We start from the raw sequence: 22,468 nt of genomic DNA, 5'->3' as shown, positions 1-22,468 counted from the left end.
TGAATATTATTATTTAAATAATATTCCCATAAAGAATAGTCTTTATAAAAATAATTGAAGTAGAAGGTTTAAAACTCATACTTGAAATGAATAATAAATAACCAAAGATATACTTATACGAAAGTACGATCTTTATTTGAATAATCGAAAATAAGTTTAATTATCGAAATATTATTCTTTAATAAAATAAAGAATATTATTTAATAAAATAAGCGGAGTCATAAGTCCTCGGATGAATATTCAAAACAATATTCATTAAATAAAATAAGCGGAGTCATAAGTCCTCGAATGAATATTCAAAATAATATTCATTAAGTGAATAAAGTTATCGAATAAACCTTATTCGAATAATAGTTTTGAAAACTATTTATATATATATAAAAATATATATATAATATACTCGGGAACATCGTCTCCCGGTTTAGAAAATATGTTCACCTTTGGGTCCCCTATACTAAGGGTATACGCAACTACTGCTTATCTCTAGCATAGGTATTATGCAACTTATAAGCAATTGAATAAACAATTAGATATCAAGATTACGAAACAGACATGCATATATACCATATCAGCATGCTCCAATATATCGCAAGATTTTCTAATAACAATCATGCACTTATCACAAGATAATGCATATACATATATACATCACAACAACAATATAACGGGTAAAAAACTTGCCTGAGTGCTCCGAGGTAGACTTAAGCTTAGAGTGGGTCCGGTAACCTATGAACAACAACATAAGTCAGAATTAAACCACGGTCGCTTATGAAACTAGACTTTAACCAATTGAACTCTAACGTTTGCTTATGGTCATTTCTACGCTTAACAAATCACATAAGTCGTTCGAGTACCCTCGGCTCCACCATTTTTAATAAATTAACCGTTATGAATTTTAAGGCGACGCTTTCGCGAATACCCTAAAAACTTCCTAGTCCAATTTACATAATTGTTTCATACTCCAATTAGTCATTTAAGGGCCTTAAACAAGATTTCAAAGTAAGGCGAGGGGTAATGGTTCGTTCGCGAAATGCCGTTACTTAGAACGGTCGTTTCTCCTAAACCGTACATCGGATTCAAGCGAACCACATATCAAAACGAAGCTCGTAACATGAAATATCTAAACATGGCAAAGGTTAGAATTTTTCAGTGAGTTCACGGGTCCTAAAGTTAAGAACAGAAAAGTTAAGGAAAATCGGGCATTATGACGACTATGTTTACGCGATTACCAAGTTTTAAACCACTTCAAATAACCACCATTCAACTCACAACCAACAATACAACCAACCCTCATCCAAACCTTACTACATCAGTCCCCAAACCTCAAGATTTTCCAATTTATAAAACCCCACACATGAACTACTAGCTATACTTAAGTTTCATTAACTATAAACAAGATTTCAACATCCAAATCACTACAAATCCAATCCAAACTCTAAACACACAAGCATCATACTTCTCATTTACTATAACCATCGAAACCATCGTAATACTCAAAGTAAATTTAGGGTTTGGAGGTGTTATACCTTCCTTGGAGTGATTAGAGTAGCTAGGAAGTCTTAGGGAGCCTCCTACAAGCTTGATCTTTCCAAAGAAATCAAGAACACAAAGTTAGGTTTTGAAGTTTCTAAAAGTCAGATTGAAATAACTGTAAAAACTAGGGTCTTACCTTGCTTATTTGGATGAGACTTGTGAACAAGAGTTGTAGGCCATCTCAATACCTTTCCAAAGAGCTATAGAACATACTATTTGAGTGAGTATTGAAGGAGATATGGTAGTTTGAAGTTGCTGCTCTGGTTTTGGCCGAGAACTTTTGTTCTTGGAAAGCAAAAGTCAACTTCTAATTTGTGTTTTGTGATTTGTTTTGCCTTGGCTTGGTTGCTACCTTTTGTTTGTTAATTAAATTGTTACCATGGCAAAAATTGTGTGGCTCACAATCAACCAACCAATCCTTCCCACTTTGTCATGCTCATGTCATCTGCTTATGTCATCTTGTTACACTTGTCTTCCTCTTGTTGGTGTGATGACATCATCGTCCATTAACCTCTTTGATTAACCCCTAATTACTTGGCTAATGACCGATGATCTGTTATACGGTTCGCTAAACTTTCGTTCTCGTTTATCGTTTGAGGGATCATACCCGGGATCTTATTACTTGGGTTCCCCTAAACCTTTCTCAATATTTTATATTTCTTTTATGATCCTCTCTTATAATCCTTGAATTAAATCCTTTTAATCATGTTACCTTATACTCAATTCTTTCGGTATCTGGTGGATTTTCGGGAAAAATCAAAGTGTTTGAATTTGGATTCTGACGATCTTTACATACACTTATTTACTTTATGGAATACTAATACGATCTTAGAATTTCCATAACAGTACTCCTATATAGCGTGGTCTGATAATTTTCCTTAATCAGCATCATTAGCAAAAGTTACTATTCATTCGTGTTTCAAAAATTCCAAAAATTGGGGTTATTACACTTGACATATCCTCTCTAACAACTTACCCATACGATATCAAAGCCCGACTCGTAATTATACATATTATAAAAACACACACAATAATTAGGGTTCACGTTCTGAAAAAATCGGTTCGGTGTTCGTTTTTAAAAAATACGTATACTCGTCAATTTATGAAATTTGGGTTATTGGTTTTGGAAAATTATTTCATCACATCATACAATCAGGTTTCACATTCACAACTTGGTTCAATAACCTTTTCCGATAATTATATACAGCTATCGATTCAGAAGATAAGGTTGACGAAACTTTATAATATATTTATCACAACACGCAAGCACTATTGTAAAATAGTTATATTTATAATTATATAGGTATGTACATTCGACTGACATTTCCGATATTTTACAGGATACGTTCCCGAATTTCTTTGGAATTATTTTTTTGAAAATTGAGCAGCGTTTCCTTTGTTTATCGGACTATCCGTCGAACCAAAAATCGACGTCTCAATCAACAACCAACCCAACAATCAATCCAATCAGCTCAAATTTATAACCCAATCATAAATAAATACGCAATCATAATCTCAATACAATCTATAAATACTGGATAAATATATCTTGTTTTGAAAATAATTTTACGAATTAAATTAATATTTTAAAATTTTTAGGACTCTGAATAATCATTGCAGTCCACTGTCAGCTCGCCGAAGCTCATCGCTAACGGCGGCAAAACCCCGGAGGTACCTATTCGGATTTCCAATCCCAGTTTTGCCAATAGTATTTCAGAATAATTATAAATTAATGATTCGAAATCAAGGATGTTTCATTCAAATATATCATAAAAATAATCACATAATTCGAACAGCCCAATAATAAGGTTCGAATTAACACAGCACACAACAATTATTCGCACATAACATCATCCAGAATAACAAGCTGGAAAAATATCAACAGGCCGGAGAAACAAACCGGAAAGAACAAAGGACCCAGGCGGCAATTCAAAAAAAATTGCCTCCCTGACTTCAACACACATACACACACGAGTATATACTAGAAAGAAGCCAAAAGAAAATCGAGCAACTAATTACCAGAACACAGCCATCGCGTCGCCGGAAAAGAACAGCGGCGACCGAAGCCGGAAAAAGGGAGGAGAAAAACGAGAACAAAAAGAGGCTCCCTGTGTTTTTATTTTTTTATAAGATAAATCACAGCTTGCCACATTTCAAAACAATTGAAACTCCGCAATTTCGTTAGCCTGCATGTGTTACATGTGTCCTGGCTCGCTTTTATACAATTTCTGATTCGTTTCTCGGGTAATTTTACGAATCGACTACACTTTAAAATTTAGCAAAAATTTGCAATTTTAATACCAAAAATCTCTAAATATTCAAAAGTTCATAAAATAAAATTTTCATAATTTTTAGAGCATTTTTGAAACGCAACTCGTACCCGCATTTCACAATTAAGGAACCGAGCTACACTTAAAATAAAGTCATAAAATCACAAAAATAGTTTTAAAATGTTATAAATATTCCAGAGTTACTAAAAACGTAAATTTCGTAATTTTAAAATAATTTTTGAAATACAATAAATACCCACTTTTAACAATTAAACGAATCAACGCACGGGTGAAATTAATCCCGAAAATTCCCAAAATAATTTTAAAATTCTCGGGATATTCCAAACTTAAATAAATATGAGTTTCATAATTTTTGAAGAATTCTTAAATCAAATACAGATTTTTCAAATAAATGCAATCAGAAAATCATACAGGGCTAAATAATTGATGAAATATTGATTTCTAAATTTTATAAAATCCCAAAAATAGATATTGTTATTATAAAATCATAAAAACAATTTTAGAGATAATCCAAATATTTATGGAAAATAAAACTGCAATAAAATTACTTTTAAAAGTGAAACAAAATCATACAACCCAAAAATTAACCATGCAATTCCATCTCATACACCAGTAATCACATATACATAATAACAAAGCAATAACCCACTGACAGAACCCATATACATATTTTATTTATTTAATTATTTAATAATTACACATTTAAATAATACTAAAAAATATACGAGTCGTTACATTCTTCCCCCCTTAAAAAGATTCTGTCATCAGAATCTTATCTCACTAAACAAGTGAGAATATTTGTCAAGCATATCTGACACTAACTTCCAGGTAGACTCTTCGACTCGGGGATTTATTCAAAACATACTCAGTATGGATGTAAACTCATTCCTAAGGACTCGCTCTTAACGATTTAGGATTTGGATCGATCATTCCACACAGAATAAATTTGGATAAGAGTCGATTGGCTCCTAATCAATGACTTGGTTCGAATCAGATACATATTGTCTTAACATTGACACGTTGAACACATTATATATATATACTGCAACTGGCGGTGGCAACCTCAACTCATGGGCAACTTTACCTATATTTATGAATATCTCAGACGATTCACTATATTTAGGACTCAACTAGTCCCCTCTATTCAAACCTAGCCAATCTCTTCCAGGGTGAAACTTTCGTTAACACCAATGATCCTATTTCTATATCCACACTCTTTTAATGCAAGTCCGCTTTCTTTCTTTGTCTATCCCGAGCTGCCTCAACTCTTTTCCAAATCAACGTTACTACGTACTCGGTGTGCTGAATTAACTCAGAACCTAACAACATCTTTACTCCCACTACCTCTTACTAGTGTGGGGACCTACACTTATGTCCATACAAGGCTTCACAAGGTAGTATTCCCCGACTAGAATGATAACTTATTTTATCAGAATCGTTCACTCGCTTTGACCTCTCGTTTAAGGATGATAGGCGATACTCATCTTCCACTTAATTTCAAAACATTTGAACACCTCTTACTCCTTTCTATGAGTTAAGGCCCAATGATCTTAATTACATTCAATCCTCTCCTTCTGCACAAGGCATCTGTTACTACACCGGCTTTGCTTAGGTGGTTGTAAATGGAATAATCAGAATCCTTGATTAATCTCAGCTAAAGTTCATACCTGAAAACTTAACGTATAGTTGCTTCCCTTCTAATCTTCGTAGGGAAATCCTTGGACGTTCTACACAGACTTCCTTAATCTTTAAATAGCTGAGGATGTTATCAATAAATATAATTTTCTTATCCAAGTACTCCTTATACACCATGTTCCTTAAATCTTTATAGACAACTGATACACTTGTTACTCCACCTAATATCACCTGAACTTGCAATGCTCATAGTTCATTCTAATCGCAACCTTTGATATGTCCTCGGGCTGGATCTTAAGTCAATCCCCGAGAAATAACACACTCCTTGAATTAGGTCACATAAGTAATCAATTCTTAATAGAGGTTACTTATTCTTATTCATCATTTTGTTAAACTCCCGATAATCAGTACACAATCTCATAATTTCATCCCTCTTCTCCAACAACATCATTGGTGCACCCCAAGGGACTATATCCGGTATGCTCACTTCCCTTTCCAATAACTTTTATAATTATTGAACTAATTATTTCATTCCACTGGCCATGAGAGAGACTCCAAGGCATTTATTTATTACTCAAACTTCCTCCAGCTTAAGTATTTCCTTCTTCGTATATTTACACATGCTGGGTCTACCTTATATCCGTAGCTTATTACTCCTTTTCTCACATAATTCGAAGAACTTCTTATATTGCTTCTGTTGGATTTTAAACGCAGCGGGGGCATGGCAAAACACTTTTACGCATACAAAATCCAAATAAAAGCATATAAATCGTGAATAAAAATTCGAGGGATCGAATCTAACCTTTTAAAATAATTCGGAGACAACGATCAGAGATCCTTAGCAGTTGCTCCTCAAGTGTGAAGCACTCCACCGGTATCCACCAAGAAAACGATGTTAAGGAGGAGGAAGGAGGTGGAGAGAATTGGGTTTTCCAAACTTTTTGGGTTTTCGGGTTTGATGTGGGTTGGAATAAAATTAGGGTCTATAATAGTGTATTTATAGGCAAAATTTTCAGCTGAAATTTTCCCATAAATATTATTATTATTATCCCATTTATTATTCTCATTAATAATTAAAACATCTTTTAATCATTAATCCTTTTTCTAAACACTTTAGAAATAATTCTCTCTCTTGATTTAATTTCCAAAAATTAAATCCTTAATTAATAATATTAAGAACTTTTCTTAATTAATTTATAATCAATTAAATCTCATTTAATCAATTATTAAATTTGCCAAATAATTATTTATTTCACAAATAAATAATTATTAGCCATTATTAATTAATTCCTCCACCAATAAATCATTCTCTTTTTATGGTGTGACCCTGTAGGTTCAATATTAAGATGGTAGTAGAAATAAATAATAATAAAACTATTTTATCATTATTTATATAAATTCTCTAATTTATTAAATATGATTAATTAATTAATCACATTTATTCTTCATCGTGAGTGATGCTTCTCAACATATCGCGATTATCCGGATAATATGAATTCACTGCTTAGAATACCAAGAACTTGTCAGTGAATAGTTACCATATAATAAACTCCTTCTACCCTACAATGTCCCGATTAAATACAAGGCATGGATCTCGTGTCAAGCCTATCTAATTCAATCACTTGCTTACCATTTACTATGCGTAGTTCTATGCAAATTAGAAACTCCTTTCTAATTTCATTCACTCTGGCCAGAGATTCCTGAACTAGCATAAGTGGATCAGCCTTGAACATTCGCTTCCTTCACTGGAAGGGGTAGATCTTTTATTGATCATACACTATCTTCGTGTACAAATTCCTATACCCAGAAGAGCCCTAATAATTGTCCCTGGAGACTAAGAACTAAACCAAAGCATAGTTCAGTGTACACAAGATGACTATGATGACCTCAAGTCTAAGGATACTTGTACAACTATCACTAAGCGAACAAATGCTGACACGTGAGTGAACTCCATCAGTTGTTCAGCTTGGCGAGTCATGTTCAGTGAACTTATTCTATAATAAGCACCTACATACTAGCTATAGTGTCACCACACAAATGTCTATGAGAACAGACATCCTTCATAATGAAGCAAGCATAGTATGTACCGATCTTTACGGATTATTAATTACCAGTTAGTAATCCTATGACCAGGAACTATTTAAGTTTAGAGTTATCATCTTTTTAGGTCTCAATATTATAATCTCATCATAATCCATAAAAAGCTTTACTCTAAACTATGGTATATCTTATTTAAACACTTAAATAGATAAAGCCCGTAATAAAAACAAAACAAGTCTTTATTAATATCAATGAAATCAAAACAGATTACATAAAAGTTATTCCTAAATCCTAATACATGATTGGACTTAGGACATATTCCTTTCAATCTCCCACTTGTACTAAAGCCAATCACTCTGGTATCTAATACCCATCTTGTCTTTATGACGATCAAAGTGACTTTCATAAAGTAGCTTTATGAGTGGGTCTGCTATGTTGTTATGTGTGTCAACTCTAATTCAATACAATATAAGAAATGTTACCGCGCTCCCACTAACCCTTTTGTAGACCCATGGTTCATCTTCGTTTTTGATAAAATCAAACTCTTTGATTGTCTCATCAGAACGAATGTTCCATCTTTGGAGAAGCCTGCTTTAAACCACATATGGTTTGCAGCAGCTTACACACTAGGTTTTCATTTCTCTTGGAAAGAAAACCATCTGGCTAATTGCCAGATCTCATAGTCGTAGTAAGCAGCATTTGCAAGCAAAATCCGAATTGATTTTAACAGGGCTACAGGTAAAAGGTTTCATCAAAGTCAATCCATTGCCTTTGTTTGAATTATTTTGCCATAAGCCTGGCCTTAAAGGTCTCCAGCTGGCCATCTGCTCTAATCATTCTTACGTATACCGTATACATAGATTCCATTCCGGATTTCATGGCACTATGCCATTTCTCTGAGTCAACACTACTCATAGCCTCATTATAGGTCACAGGGTCGTCATCATCAATGATCGACAACTCATTGTCATTCTCAATGACAAGGCCATATTTCCTCTCAGGTTGGCGAGACACTCTCCCTGACCTATGAATGGGCTGTTCCTCAAAAGGATGTTCAGTCAGAACAGGTGTTTCCACTTGATCCGTAGTAGTTTGTGCTTCTTGAACTTCATCAAGTTCAATTTTGCTCCCACTGTTTCCTTCAAGGATAAACTCCTTTTCCAAGAAGGTAGCATGTCTGGAGACAAACACCCGATGATCGGTGTAAAAGTAATACCCTAAAGTCTCTTTAGGATATCCCACAAAACTACATTTTACGGATCAATATTCCAGATTATCTGGGTCAACTTTCTTGACATAAGCTGGACATCCCCAAATCTTAACGTGTTTAAGACTCGGTTTCCTTTCTTTCCATATCTCATACGAAGTTTGAGGAACAGATTTTGGAAGGCACCTTATTCAGTAAATATGCTGAGGTTTCCAATGCATAACCCCATAGGAATACTGGAAGATTTGCTTAGCTCATCATGGACCGAACTATGTCTAACAAAGTTCGATTTCTCCTTTCAGATACCAATCTGGAGGAGTCCACTGGGAGACTATACCATTTACTTTGAGATAATCTAGAAACACTCCATTAAAGTATTCACCACCTCGATCTAATCGAAGAATTATAATACTATGTTTGGTTTGTTTCTCTACTTCATACTTATACTCTTTGAACTTTTCAAAGGCTTCAGACTTGTGTTTCATCAAACACATATCCGAATCTAGATCTATTATCCATGAAAGTAATGAAGTATGAAATCCACCCATGACTTGCGTAGACATTGGTCCACATACATCTGTGTGTACCATTCCTAGTAAATTTGCAGCCCTCTCTCCATGTCTACTAAATGGAGACTGCAATGCCACTATAAAGTGAGATTTTCATCATCCCTTTTCTTTTATTAGTTTGTTCAATCTGAAATAAATTATATCACATATATACAGACCATTATTTAAAGTACCACGTCCATAAAGAATATTATCTCTAAGAATAGAACATTCATTATTCTCAATAATAAATGAAAATCCAGCCAAGTCTAACATGGGAATAATATTCCTCACAATCGAGGGAACAAAATAACAATTATTTCAAATAATAGTCTTGCCCGTAGGCCTATGTAAATGAAATGATTCTACATCTTCAGCAGCAACTCTTGCTCCATTTCCCATCAGTAGAATCACCTCCTCTTCCTCAAGAGTCCTACTTCTTCTTGGTCCCTGCAACAAATTGCAGATTTGAGAACCACAGGCGGTATCTAATACCCAAGTAGAAATTTGATTTAATGACATATTCATTTCTATCATGAACATACCTGAATCAGAAGCGGTAGTCTCACTACCCTTCTTCTTCTTCAATTCTGCAAGGTAAACCTTGCAGTTCCTCTTCCAGTGCCCCACCTTGTTACAGTGAAAGCAAACAACTTTGCTCTTGGGATCTTCAGCTTTTGGTGGAACCGGCGTTTTCTCACCTACTTTCTTCTTCTTGGAAGGGTTCCTTTTCCTTTTCTTAGGATTAGAACCTTCACCAATTAGAAGAACAGAACTCTTCTTAGGGGGAAAATTCGATTCTGCAGTCTTCAACATGTTGTGGAGTTTAGGCAGGCTGACATCCAACTTATTCATGTGAAAGTTCACAACAAACTGCGAGAACGAACTCGGAAGCGATTGCAAGACCAAGTCTTGGCTCAGCTCCCCATCCATGGCAAAACCAAGTTGTCCAAGACATTCAATCAAATTGAACATCTTAAGTACATGGTCATTCACAGATGATCCCTCAGACATCCTAAACCGAACAGCTCCTTCGATATCTCATATCGAGCTGTCCTCCCCGCCACATCATACAACTCTTGTAGATGCATGAGGATAGTGTGAGCATTCATATGCTCATGTTGCTTCTGTAGCTCAATGTTCATGGAAGCTAGCATGATGCATTGAGCAACATTTGCATCATCTATCCACTTACGATACACAATATGTTCATCATTATGCGCATCGCTAGCAGGTTCAGTAGGCTTAGGTGAGTCAATCACGTATTCCAGCTTCTCAATCCTGAGAACAATTCTCAAGTTTCGAAGCCAGTCAGCATAATTAGGACCAGTCAATTTGTGAGCATCCAGTATGCTCCTGAGTGATAGTGCAGAAGACATAACGTACAAAGTAAATCTGTAAATGATAAACACATAACAACACTTAGCAAATAATCGATTTCATTTCAAAACACTATATGAATCGGGTCTTTATTCATAAGTGGCTCCCACTAGTTTACCTAATTTATTCAACCCCCTACATGAAAAATTAAGCATTCATAATGCTAGTGGGAATAGGGATCCTACATTCCATTACACGACCCCGGCTATAGCACGAACCGCCATGTAATGTTCAATAGGCAGACAACTCTTGTCAATTACATCTCATGTTATTCCCTAATCAAACTTTAGCCTCTTAAATAATTGAGTCTCGGTTGTAGCATGACAAACTCAATATTCTAAGTTAAGTCTAACCCAACATTCTGTACAGTTGAATCAGTCCCCAAAGGCCCACGGCTGTAGCACGTACCGACCTTTAGATTCTTATTCAATGTACATATCTCTATGTAATAGACAAGTATTTCTTATTTCGAAATCAAAGCCCTCGGCTGTAGCATGAACCGACAATGATTCAAAAATAAGAACTACTTTCTACCATGTTGGAAGGCTATGACCGACACAAGCCCGTTGTATCATTGGCCAAATACTACTTGATATTATTTAATTTTAGAGGGATTATATTACGTTACAATCATAATCATATTATAAAGAGATTCTTCCTTTTAAATTAAATATTTCAAATCAATAATCAATAATCAGACGATTCCCAGATCGGGTGGAGCATTGTCAAGAGGCGTCACTTAATAACCCTTTCTTATAGATAGAAATCTGTTGTTGACAGAATCATCCTTTCTCTCATATCGAAAATTCATATTCAATTACGTGTTTCACAAACACAAGAATCTCATGATTGTATTCATAATATTGTTATTAAGGTTATGAAACTATTTCACTATACTAGGTTGTCTAACAAGCGCCTTATGTTCATTAAAGTTCACCTAAATCTATCATCGCATGATAAACTAAGCATATATCACATATATCAACATGAATAAACATCAAGGTAGGCATGTTACATCATCTAGCACATTAGTCTAAGCAATATACATCTCTATGTATCACAAGAAGCATTTAAAATTAATTCAAATGATCAAAAACAGCTTTAAAACACTTCATGGAATATAAACAGTTCAAAAATTTCATATAAACTAAAATTGATCACTCCATTAGATCCGTCTCGGAAAATGGAATCCAACGGTATATTGCACGCCTAAAACGGAGTTACGAAACTCCCAGAAAATCAATTTTAAAATCAACAGACGGGATGTAACGCATTACAGGAACGCGTTACAAGCTTTGTAACACATTCCGGTGATGCGTTACAGCCTTTTAAGCCATTTAAAAGGTGTAACGCATTCCGTGAATGCGTTAAGGTGTGTAACGCATTCCCGGAATGCGTTACACCCCTATTTTTTTTTTGTTTTTCAGCCGCCGTTGCTTTCTTTCTCGATCAGCGTGCCTGACTATTCTCTGTACCTCTGTCCATGCATCACAGTTTCAACAGCGGATAACTAAACATGCAGATGACAGATATATACATACATACAATTCATATATATATATATAATTATTTAATTACGAATTTTAATTGAAACAACTTCAAAAATTCATAATAAAAAATCTATACATCATAAAATTATGAAAAAAATACCCAGACGATCTATAACACTTGTAGAACCCAGATCAACATTCAAAATTATTCTGAGAAACGATTTCTCATCAGACAAAATTAATCCATGATATAACTTGTAAAAATCATAATTAATTCATACAAGCACATAAAATTCTGAAATTTTTACCACAGATCTATATGCATACAACCTAAGCTCTGATACCAATGTTGGATTTTAAATGCAGCGGGGGCATGGCAAAACACTTTTACACATACAAAATCCAAATAAAAGCATATAAATCGTGAATAAAAATTCGAGGGATCGAATCTAACCTTTTAAAATAATTCGGAGACAACGATCAGAGATCCTTAGCAGTTGCTCCTCAAGTGTGAAGCACTCCACCGGTATCCACCAAGAAAACGATGTTAAGGATTCTCCTTATCCATAACACCTTCAGACTTCCTTTTCTTATCACTCTCATCCTTAACAACCAATGTTTGGTCACTTCCCATTACCAGGGTGGCCTGAACCATAGAGGAGTATGTCTTGAGTTGCAATGCCACAACTCCTCTGTGAATTTCAGGCTTCAACCCTTGTTAAAACCTCCTTACTTTCCGAATCTCCATAATTACATATTCAGGAACTAATTGTTAGGGCGGAAAATACGCGCTAATAGTACACGCAAGTATACGCGTTCTCAAGTAATATAGAATACTTTATAGTTCATTCCCACAGAGACTCAGACTAATTATGCTCAATTAACACTTACTCACCAATGTATGATTACTTCTCAATGTTAAGACAATAACACATAGAATTGATTAACTAATTATTAACTAGAATTAACTACGAGAATTAAACACTTAACAGACACTTGAATTAACAATACTAAACACACATGAGATCATAACTTCATTACTACTTCCTTCAATAGTTATTGTTATTACCCTTAGTATGTAACGATGATGATATTAATCGAACAACACTAAACTGATAAAAGCCAACTTTTGTTGTACCAATACCATTCTACCAAACATCCACAATTAAGATAGAAGTTGAATATTCATCAATTATGTTGAGACCCTATATGTCTACAGAATTTGACAACATAATGATTTAAGCACAAGTTATTCCTTATGATTACACAAGGCAAGTAAAACGGTTAGAGTTACCCACTAATCATGTATACACAAACATGAACCTATGCTAGCATGGCAAGTTCTAAATCCCAAGATCCACCGTCGCTTCACAAGAGATTAACACCCTATCTTATATGTTTGCGACGCATATAAGATGAATAAGCTCAACCAATACTAGATATCATACAATCATTACACACCAAGGTATTAAACAACTAACTAAAGAATTCCATAGCAAATCCGTTACGACCCCATGATCACGATTAGCCAATGATTGAACTCATCGTCACCATGGGTTCATATGAAAACATGATAATAACACATGAGAATAATTAATAAAACTACTTATATTAAACCAGAGTACGTCACAAGAGTAAATAGGTTCAAAGTAAAGAAAACTAGCATCCACTGTTACAACGAATAAAAGAATCACAAGAAACTATGCTTCCTCTTCATTGCGGTGTGCTAAAATGATCTTCTTCCTTATCTCCTTGCTCATCGATTAATACCACGATTCAACACACGTGAAACGTCTCTGAAAACTACTTATATAGAAGCCCCAGAAAACCCAGCCATCTAAGAAGTCAGAATTCCAGCAGAATAAGAACTCTAAAAATCATATTTTTAATTCGCGCCCCTAAGCAGCTGCCCAGCAATCTTGAGTGGGCACCCAGCTTCTTGAGCGGGCGCCCAGCCAGGCTGAGCGGGCGCCCAGTACCTTTCTGGAAAATTAATTATTTTGCTCCCGTTCTTGGCTGCATTCTGCTCCTATCTTCCCACTTACAATGCCAAACACATACTAAGGCTTATTCTTGATGAAATCTCCCCATAAATGCAAGTAATACCCTGAAATGCACAAATACTAGAAAAACGCATCAAATACATAAAATACTTGATTTCAAGACATCAATTTAAGCCATTATAAGACGTCCTAAGTGGTATAAATGCCACTTATCACACCCCCAAACTTAAATCGATGCTTGTCCTCAAGCGTCACAGACTCAAAAACAAAAAAAAACATACATGAATGCAATCTACATTAAATGCAATGATCCCCCTCACTACGACCAAACCAACCAACTCATGACATCTCAACAAATACAATTAGGCGAATAAAGATCAATCAAATCATGCAAACTAACATACAACCAGAAACGTGGTATGTGCGGATGCTTAACAGATATGCTTCGAAACTAGATCAATTATCATAACTCGACTATCCTCAAGGCAATCACATGATTATATGAAGAATAAATTCTAGGCACAAAATGACTTAAACACTTCTAGATTACTGGAGCTTATTGCGGAATCATGCTTTTTATTCAACACAACAACAAAGCTTATTTGACCGTGCAATGAGTGAGGTCCACAAAAGACTTATACAATGGCATCCATTTAGTGAGTGTTAGGTTAGCAGATCCCAGACTATAAAAGCCTTAGGTCACTAGGCACAAAGTCTCCTAAGAACTTAATAACTCGAATACCAAAGAGCCCACTCGTGGTCAATTATGCATAAACACATACTTTTTTTTCTTCTTTTTTTTCTATTTTTTTCCTTTTTTTCTTTTTCTTTTTTCAAATTTTTGAGCTAGTGCGTTTCACTCCATCTTGCTCAACCCTAGACTACTCACATAAAAATACGAGCCGGCTACTAGCCATTTGACGCCTAGCCACAATTAGCAATGAATTCCAATTTTTACTCCAATTTTTACTTTCCATGCCTTTTATCATTAAGAACCTATTAAAAATTCTAAGCATAAGCAATAGATTAACCTTGAAAACCATCAAACCATGACAACAATCTAGTCCTTTAAGCATACTCTAAGACTTTGTGAAATTACACGTGTTTCTAGCATGCACGTCAACCTACAAGACTCAACATCACTCTAACGCTATTACTACACTCGCATCAATATCACAAATCAATTGGTAAAGCTACACAAAAGGGATCATGGTAAATGCATGAGCTAAATGACATGATAAATAAAGCTATAAAATAATAAAAAAAACTAGATGGCAAAAAATATGCAATTATATGAACTAAACTATCATGAATATGCAACTATATGACACATACACAAAAATATTCCTTAACTACCACCCCAAACTTAAAATCTTCACTTTCCCCGGTGAAGGTAGTAGAAAGGAACTCAGGGTATACCTACTCGGAGAAATCATCATCATCACCCTCAGAGGGTAAAGTATCAGGAGGTGGATATGCAGAGTCCTCACCAAAAATAGGCCACTGGATGTCAGCTCCAAGGCCTCTAAAAGCAGTCCCAAGTGCAAGGGTGAGCTCCTGAGCAAACCTACTCTGCGTCTCGTACATAGCGTCCATCCTCCTCGACAGCCTCCTATACTGGGCATCAGCCATCCCAGCACCCTCCCGAGCTCTAGAAGAGCCTGCCTCATCACGCCCCGGCCTATCCATGGTAGCACCAGCTGCTGAACGTCCTCCTGGAAGATGATAACCCAGCCCATGCTCCTCGGGCTCTCCACCCATCCACTCCTGCATCGCATTCAGAGTCCCTGAATCAATAGGAGCGGCCGGCATCTACAACTTCTTGTGAGAAGGCCAATGAACTCCCACTGCTCGGCGTAACTTCATGACAGTAGATGCATAAGGGATGTTCATGTGCTTCGCTCCCCTCAAAAACTTCAGAATTCCTTGGTAGATGAACTCACCAAGGTCCACATAATACTCCTCTTTCAAAATACCCCATAACAACATTGCTCGCTCAACTGTAACCTCATGTGCATGTAAAGTAGGCAGAATATTAGCACAAATAAAAGCATTCCATGCACGGGCATACCTATTCATCACAATCGCCGAAAAAGAACGATACTCATTAGTCCCAGACTTGAAATTCCAAACCATGTCCGGTTGACAGAGAGTAGCACAAATTAAATCCAAATCAAACTACTCGGAGGGCTTCTCATTCCAATTCTCCTCCGTGGGCTTCCGCTGTCGCTGCCCAATCACACGGCTAATCGCCTCAGGATGATAATCCACCGTTAGCCCACGCACAACAGAAAACCCATTCTTTTCAGCCTTTGCGTTCGCATAGAACTCGCGAATCACACTCATCGGAACCGCCTCCGGCGACTCACAAAAAGAAATCCAACCCTTTTCAGCAATCATTGGCAACAACTCACCATCCCTCCCTGATGGTAAGAATCCCCTCTCCTTCAAAATCGGCTTACCCAGAAGCCTAGTATACTCCTCCTCAGTAGCCCTATCAAACAACCGAGGTCTCGCAGCACTACCCCTCGAAGAATCAGCAGTAGGAACAGTGCTGCTGCTATCAATAGTCCTGGATATCTTGGGTGCCATTGAAACTGAGAAAAAGTGTTTAAGGTTTTGAATATAGGAGAGAGTTTTAAGGTTGAAAGTGTATGGGGGAGTATATGGAATAGTTGTATGTATATATAGGGTAGAGATTAGGGTTAAAATTTGATTAGGAGTGGGGTTAAGGGTTAAAAACATGGTTTTATGGGAAAAGGATTCGTGGGTAGTGGGTTGTGTTTTTAGTTTTGTGTTTTTTTATTTTTTTTGGATTTTATAAGGCTAAAAAAAATTCAGGATTTTGGGGGCTGAGCGGCCGCTCAGCAAAGCTGCGCGAGGGCCCAGCATCTTGAGCGGGCGCCCAGCAGAGCTGAGCGGGCACCCAGCAGAGCTGAGCGGGCGCCCAGCAGAGCTGAGCGGGCGCCCAGATGGTGACTGGAATTTTTTTTCTTGCCCCTTTTTCTGGTTTTTTTGTATTTTTGGATAGGTTACTGATTCCTAAGGGTTCCTATAACAACAAATCTTGGGTTGCCTCCCAAAAAGCGCTTCTTTTACGTCATTAGCTTGACGTAGCGTACCTTCCTCAAGTTGACAATAAAACAGCACTAACCACTTCCCGGTTTGCTGTGTCCCCATAGTAATGCTTTAAACGCTGACCATTAACCTTGAATGCTTGGCCCAGATCATTCTCAAAAATCTCCACCGCTCCATGTGGAAATACGGTTTTGACAATAAAAGGTCCAGACCACCTTGATTTCAACTTTCCAGGAAAAAGTCGGAGACGAGAATTGAATAAAAGAACTTGCTGCCCCGACATAAATGACTTAGGATATAGCTTCCTTTCATGCCACCTTTTCACTTTTTCCTTGTACATTTTGTTGTTGTCGAATGCTTGGAGTCGAAATTCATCAAGTTCATTTAACTGAAGCATTCACTTCTTCCTAGCTGCATCTAGATCAAGGTTCAACTTCTTCAACGCCCAATAAGCCTTATGCTCAAGCTCCGCAGGTAAATGACATCCTTACCATAAACAAGTTGAAACGGGGACATCCCAATTGAAGTCTTGTATGTTGTTCTATAAGACCAAATAGCTTCATCGAGCTTTAAAGACCAATCCTTCCTTGATGGAGAAACAACTTTCTCTAGAATGTGCTTGATCTCTCTATTAGACACTTCTGCTTGACCATTCGTTTGCGGATGATAGGCAGTAACAACACGATGATTCACATTGTAGCGCCGCATTATAGAATTGAACTTACGGTTGCAAAAATGTGACCCCTCATCACTTATGATTACTCATGGCATTCCAAACCTTGTGAAAATCTGCTTATGAAGAAAGTTCAACACTACCTTTGCATCACTCGTCGGTAGAGCCTTGACTTCTACCCATTTTGAGATATAATCGACTGCCAACAAGATGTACTGATTATTACAGGACGAGATAAATGGTCGCATGAAATTGATTCCCCAAGCATCAAAGACCTCGACTTCAAGCATCATATTTAACGGCATCTCATCCATCCTCGTAAGATTCCCCACTCTTTGGCAACGATCACACCTTAAAATGAACTGATGCGCATCCTTAAACAAAGTAGGCCAGAAAAAACCTGCTTGCAGAATACGAGCTGCTGTATTTTCACCACCATAATGTCCACCATAAACTGTAGAGTGACAGTCTCGTAATATCCCCTCCGTCTCACAGAATGGGATACATCTCCTGATGATCTGGTCAGCTCCTTGTCTAAACAAATACGGTTCATCCCACATGTACCACTTTACCTCATGCAGAAACTTCTTCTTTTGAGCTGTATTTATATTAGGAGGCATCATATTGCTGAAAAGATAGTTCACAATATCTGCAAACCATGGCTCTTCCTCCTGAACTGCGAACAACTGCTCATCCAAAAAAGATTCGTTGATCAATGTCTTATCATGTGAAGTAGAATCGAGATTCTCTAATCTAAAGAGATGGTCAGCTACTTGATTCTCAGTACCTTTTCGATCCTTGATCTCTAACTCAAACACCTATAGTAAGAGCACCCAGTGAATAAGTCTAGGCTTCGAATCCTTCTTGGAAACCAAATAGCGAATGGCCGCATGATCAGTGAATACTGTCACCCTTGTCCCAAGCAGATAAGATCGAAATTTTTCGAAACCAAAAACTATAGCCAAGAGCTCTTTCTCAGTAGTGGTGTAGTTTATTTGAGCTCCATTTAGAGTCTTACTAGCATAGTAGACCACATGAAAAAGATTATTCTTGCGCTGCCCAAGAACTACACCCACCGCATAATCACTCGCATCACACATCATCTCCAAAGGCTCTGTCCAATCAGGTGTCGTAATACCGGTGCTGTTATCAAACTCTTCTTGAGAGTCTCGAATGTCGACAAGCATTCATCATCAAATTTGAAAGGCACATCCTTCTCGAGCAAGTTGCACAACGGCTGAGATATATTCGAGAAGTCCTTAATGAAATGCTGATAAAAACCCGCATGACCAAGAAAACTACGGATTCCTTTCACAGAAATAGGTGGTGGAAGATTTTCAATGACTCCCACCTTGGCTTTGTCCACCTCAAGACCCTTGCTAGAGACCTTATACCCAAGAATAATGCCTTCTCACACCATAAAGTGACATTTTTCCCAATTGAGTACCAAATTAGTTTCTACACACCTTTTGAGCACTGCACGAAGATTATTCAAACAGTCATCATATGAATGTCCAAAGATGGAGAAGTCGTCTATGAACACTTCGACATTATTTCCAATCATATCAGAGAATATAGCCATCATAAATCTATGAAAAGTGGCAGGTGCGCCACATAAGCCAAATGAAACTCTGCGAAAAGCGAACGTGCCAAATGGACAAGTGAAGGTAGTCTTTTTTTGATCCTCTGGTGCAATGAAAATCTGATTATACCCCGAATAGCCATCCAGAAGACAGTAATACTCATGACCGGCCAACATGTCAAGCATCTAATCAATAAATGGAAGAGGGAAGTGATCATTTCTCGTGGCCTTGTTCAACTTTTTGTAATCCATGCATACCCTCCATCCTGTGATTGTTTGAGTGGGGATGAGCTCGTTCTTCTCATTTACTACCACAGTAATACCTCCTTTCTTTGGTACACATTGCACGGGGCTCACCCAAGAACTGTCAGAAATAGGATATATGATTCCTGCATCCAGCCACTTCAGAATTTCTTTCTTTACCACTTCTTTCATGATAGGATTAAGTCATCGCTGTTGCTCAACAGTTGGCCTACTACCTTCTTCTAGAAGAATTTTATGCATGCAGTACGAAGGGCTGATCCCTTTGATATCTGCTATAGTCCATCCAATAGCCGATTTGAATTCTCTCAAAATCCCCAAGAGCTTGTCCTCCTCACTACCTGAAAGGTCAGATGCAATAATAACAGGTAAAGTAGACGCATCACCTAAAAAGGCATACCTCAAGTGTTCAGGCAATGGTTTAAGCTCCAAAGTAGGTGCTTCCTCAATAGATGGTTTGAGCTTTCCTTCAGCATTCTTGATATCAGAAGTACCAAGAGATTCAAATGGCATGTCTAGCTTTCGCCTCCAAGGAGAAGCATTTAGATATTGTAGTTGCTCATTGTCATCCTCATCATCACTGTCAAACTCCCCTACTAAAGCTTTCTCTAATGCATCAAACATTAGCATATGATCAAGTTATGAAATTACCGCAGAATCAATCATATCCACCTTTAAGCACTCCTCGTCTTCTGTAGGGAATTTCATTGCTTTGAATACATTAAATGTCACATCCTGATCCTGCACCCTAATAGTAAGTTCACCTTTTTGCACATCTATCAGGGTACGACCTGTAACCAAGAAAGGTCTTCCCAAGATTATGGGGATTTTTTTATCTTCCTCGAAATCCAAAATGACAAAGTCTGCAGGGAAGAAGAGCTTATCCACCTTTACTAACACGTCCTCCACTATGCCTCGTAGATATGTAATAGAATGATCAGCCAATTGTAGAGACATGAAGGTGGGCTTTGGATCAGGAAAATTCAACTTTTTGAAGATAGACAACGGTATCAGATTGATGCTTGCTCCCAAATCGCATAGGCATTTATCAAAAGACAACTTGCCAATGGTGCAAGGAATGGTGAAGCTACCTGGATCTTTAAGTTTTGGGGGTAATTTCTGTTGCAGCACAGCACTGCACTCTTCCGTTAGAGCAACAGTCTCAAGGTCATCCAGTTTCACCTTCCTAGAAAGAATACTCATCATGAATTTTGCATAACTAGGCATTTGCTCCAGAGCCTCAGTGAAAGGTATGTTGATATGAAGTTTCTTGAACACCTCCAGAAACTTACCAAACTGCTTATCCAGTTTTTGTTGTTACAATCATTTTGGGAAAGTTGGTGGAGGATAGAGCTGTTTCTCCCATGTATTACCCTCATGCAGAGTGTGTTCAACAGTAGTCTTCCTTGGTTCCACCGCTTTCTCCTTCTGCTTCTCTTCTTTATCACCAACTTCAGCTTCTCCGTCTTTTGCTTTTTCAGCATCAGCTACTTTTCCAGACCTTAAGGTAATAGCCTTGACTTACTCTTTAGCTTTCTTCCTGCCTGGCACTTCAGTATCACTGGGAAGTGTGCCAGGTTGATGATTGAGCACTGTATTGGCTATTTGACCAATTTGATTTTCCAAGGTCTTGATAGAAACAACCTGACTTTTACACAACAGCTTGAGTTCCTCGAAATTAGCACTAGAAGGTGGAGCAGCACCTCCTTGTTGAGGATATGATTTCCTTTGAGCATACTGCTGTGGTTGCTGGAATCCAGGTGAATTAAACTGTTTACTTACGCCTTGCTGATATGGTTGCTGAATAGCATTCTGAGTATTGCTCCAGCTGAAATTGGAATGATTTCTGTTGTTAGGATGATAAGTAGCTGGCACAGGCTGCTGCGGTCACTGATAATTGTTCACATACTGAACAGATTCATTAACAAGAGAACACAGATCCGTAGTATGAGAACCTGCACAAAGCTCACAAACCATAGCTATCTGATTGACTCCATAGGTGGCTAAAGAATCGACCTTCATAGACAGCGCTTGGAGCTGCGCTGCAATAACTGTAGCTGCATCAACTTCCAGAATACATGCTACCTTCCCAGGCATCATCCTTTGAGTTGGGTTTTGATGCTCATTTGCAGCCATAGTTTCAATAAGCTTATAAGCCTCAGTATAGCTTTTTGCCCACAAAGCACCTCCAGCTGCTGCATCGAGCATGGGCCGAGATTGGGCCCCCAAACCATTATAGAAACCAGTGATCACCATCCAGTCAGGCATACCATGATGTGGACACTTTCTCAACATCTCCTTGTAGCTCTCCCAAGCTTCGCACATAGATTCTGTTATTTGCTACGCAAACTGAGTAAGAGCACTCCTCATAGCTGCAATCTTCGCCATAGGATAGAACTTTACCAAACACTTTTGCACAAGATCTTGCCAAGTAGTGATGGACCCAGCTGGTTCAGAATGTAACCAGTCCTTAGCTTTATCCCTCAAAGAGAATGGGAAAAGCCTAAGCTTGATAGCCTCATCAGTTACACCATTATATTTGAAAGTACTACAGATCTCGACAAAATTCCTGATGTGCATGTTGGGGTCTTCAGTTGCAGCACCTCCGAAAGAAACAGAATTCTGCACCATCAGAATAGTGTCCGACTTGATTTCAAAAGTGTTAGTCTGAATAGCCGGATGAAGGATGCTTGACTGGATATCGTCAATTTTAGGCCGAGAAAAGTCCATAAGAGCTGGATCTGCCG

At 37.4% G+C, this 22,468-nt stretch overlaps 1 non-coding gene across 1 annotated transcript; it reads left to right on the top strand.

The window, feature by feature from the left end:
- The first annotated feature begins 21,987 nt into the window (after window positions 1–21,987).
- On the top strand, window positions 21,988–22,094 carry LOC141680488 (small nucleolar RNA R71). Its single transcript, XR_012558344.1, has one exon. It is a non-coding gene; the product is annotated as a small nucleolar RNA R71 (small nucleolar RNA).
- The last annotated feature ends 374 nt before the right edge of the window (window positions 22,095–22,468 follow it).

This window comes from Apium graveolens, chromosome 1 (assembly GCF_009905375.1).
Source record: "Apium graveolens cultivar Ventura chromosome 1, ASM990537v1, whole genome shotgun sequence".
Taxonomy (NCBI): domain Eukaryota; kingdom Viridiplantae; phylum Streptophyta; class Magnoliopsida; order Apiales; family Apiaceae; genus Apium; species Apium graveolens.
Note: the sequence above shows the minus strand (reverse complement) of the source record. Positions and strands in the feature narration are given on the sequence as shown.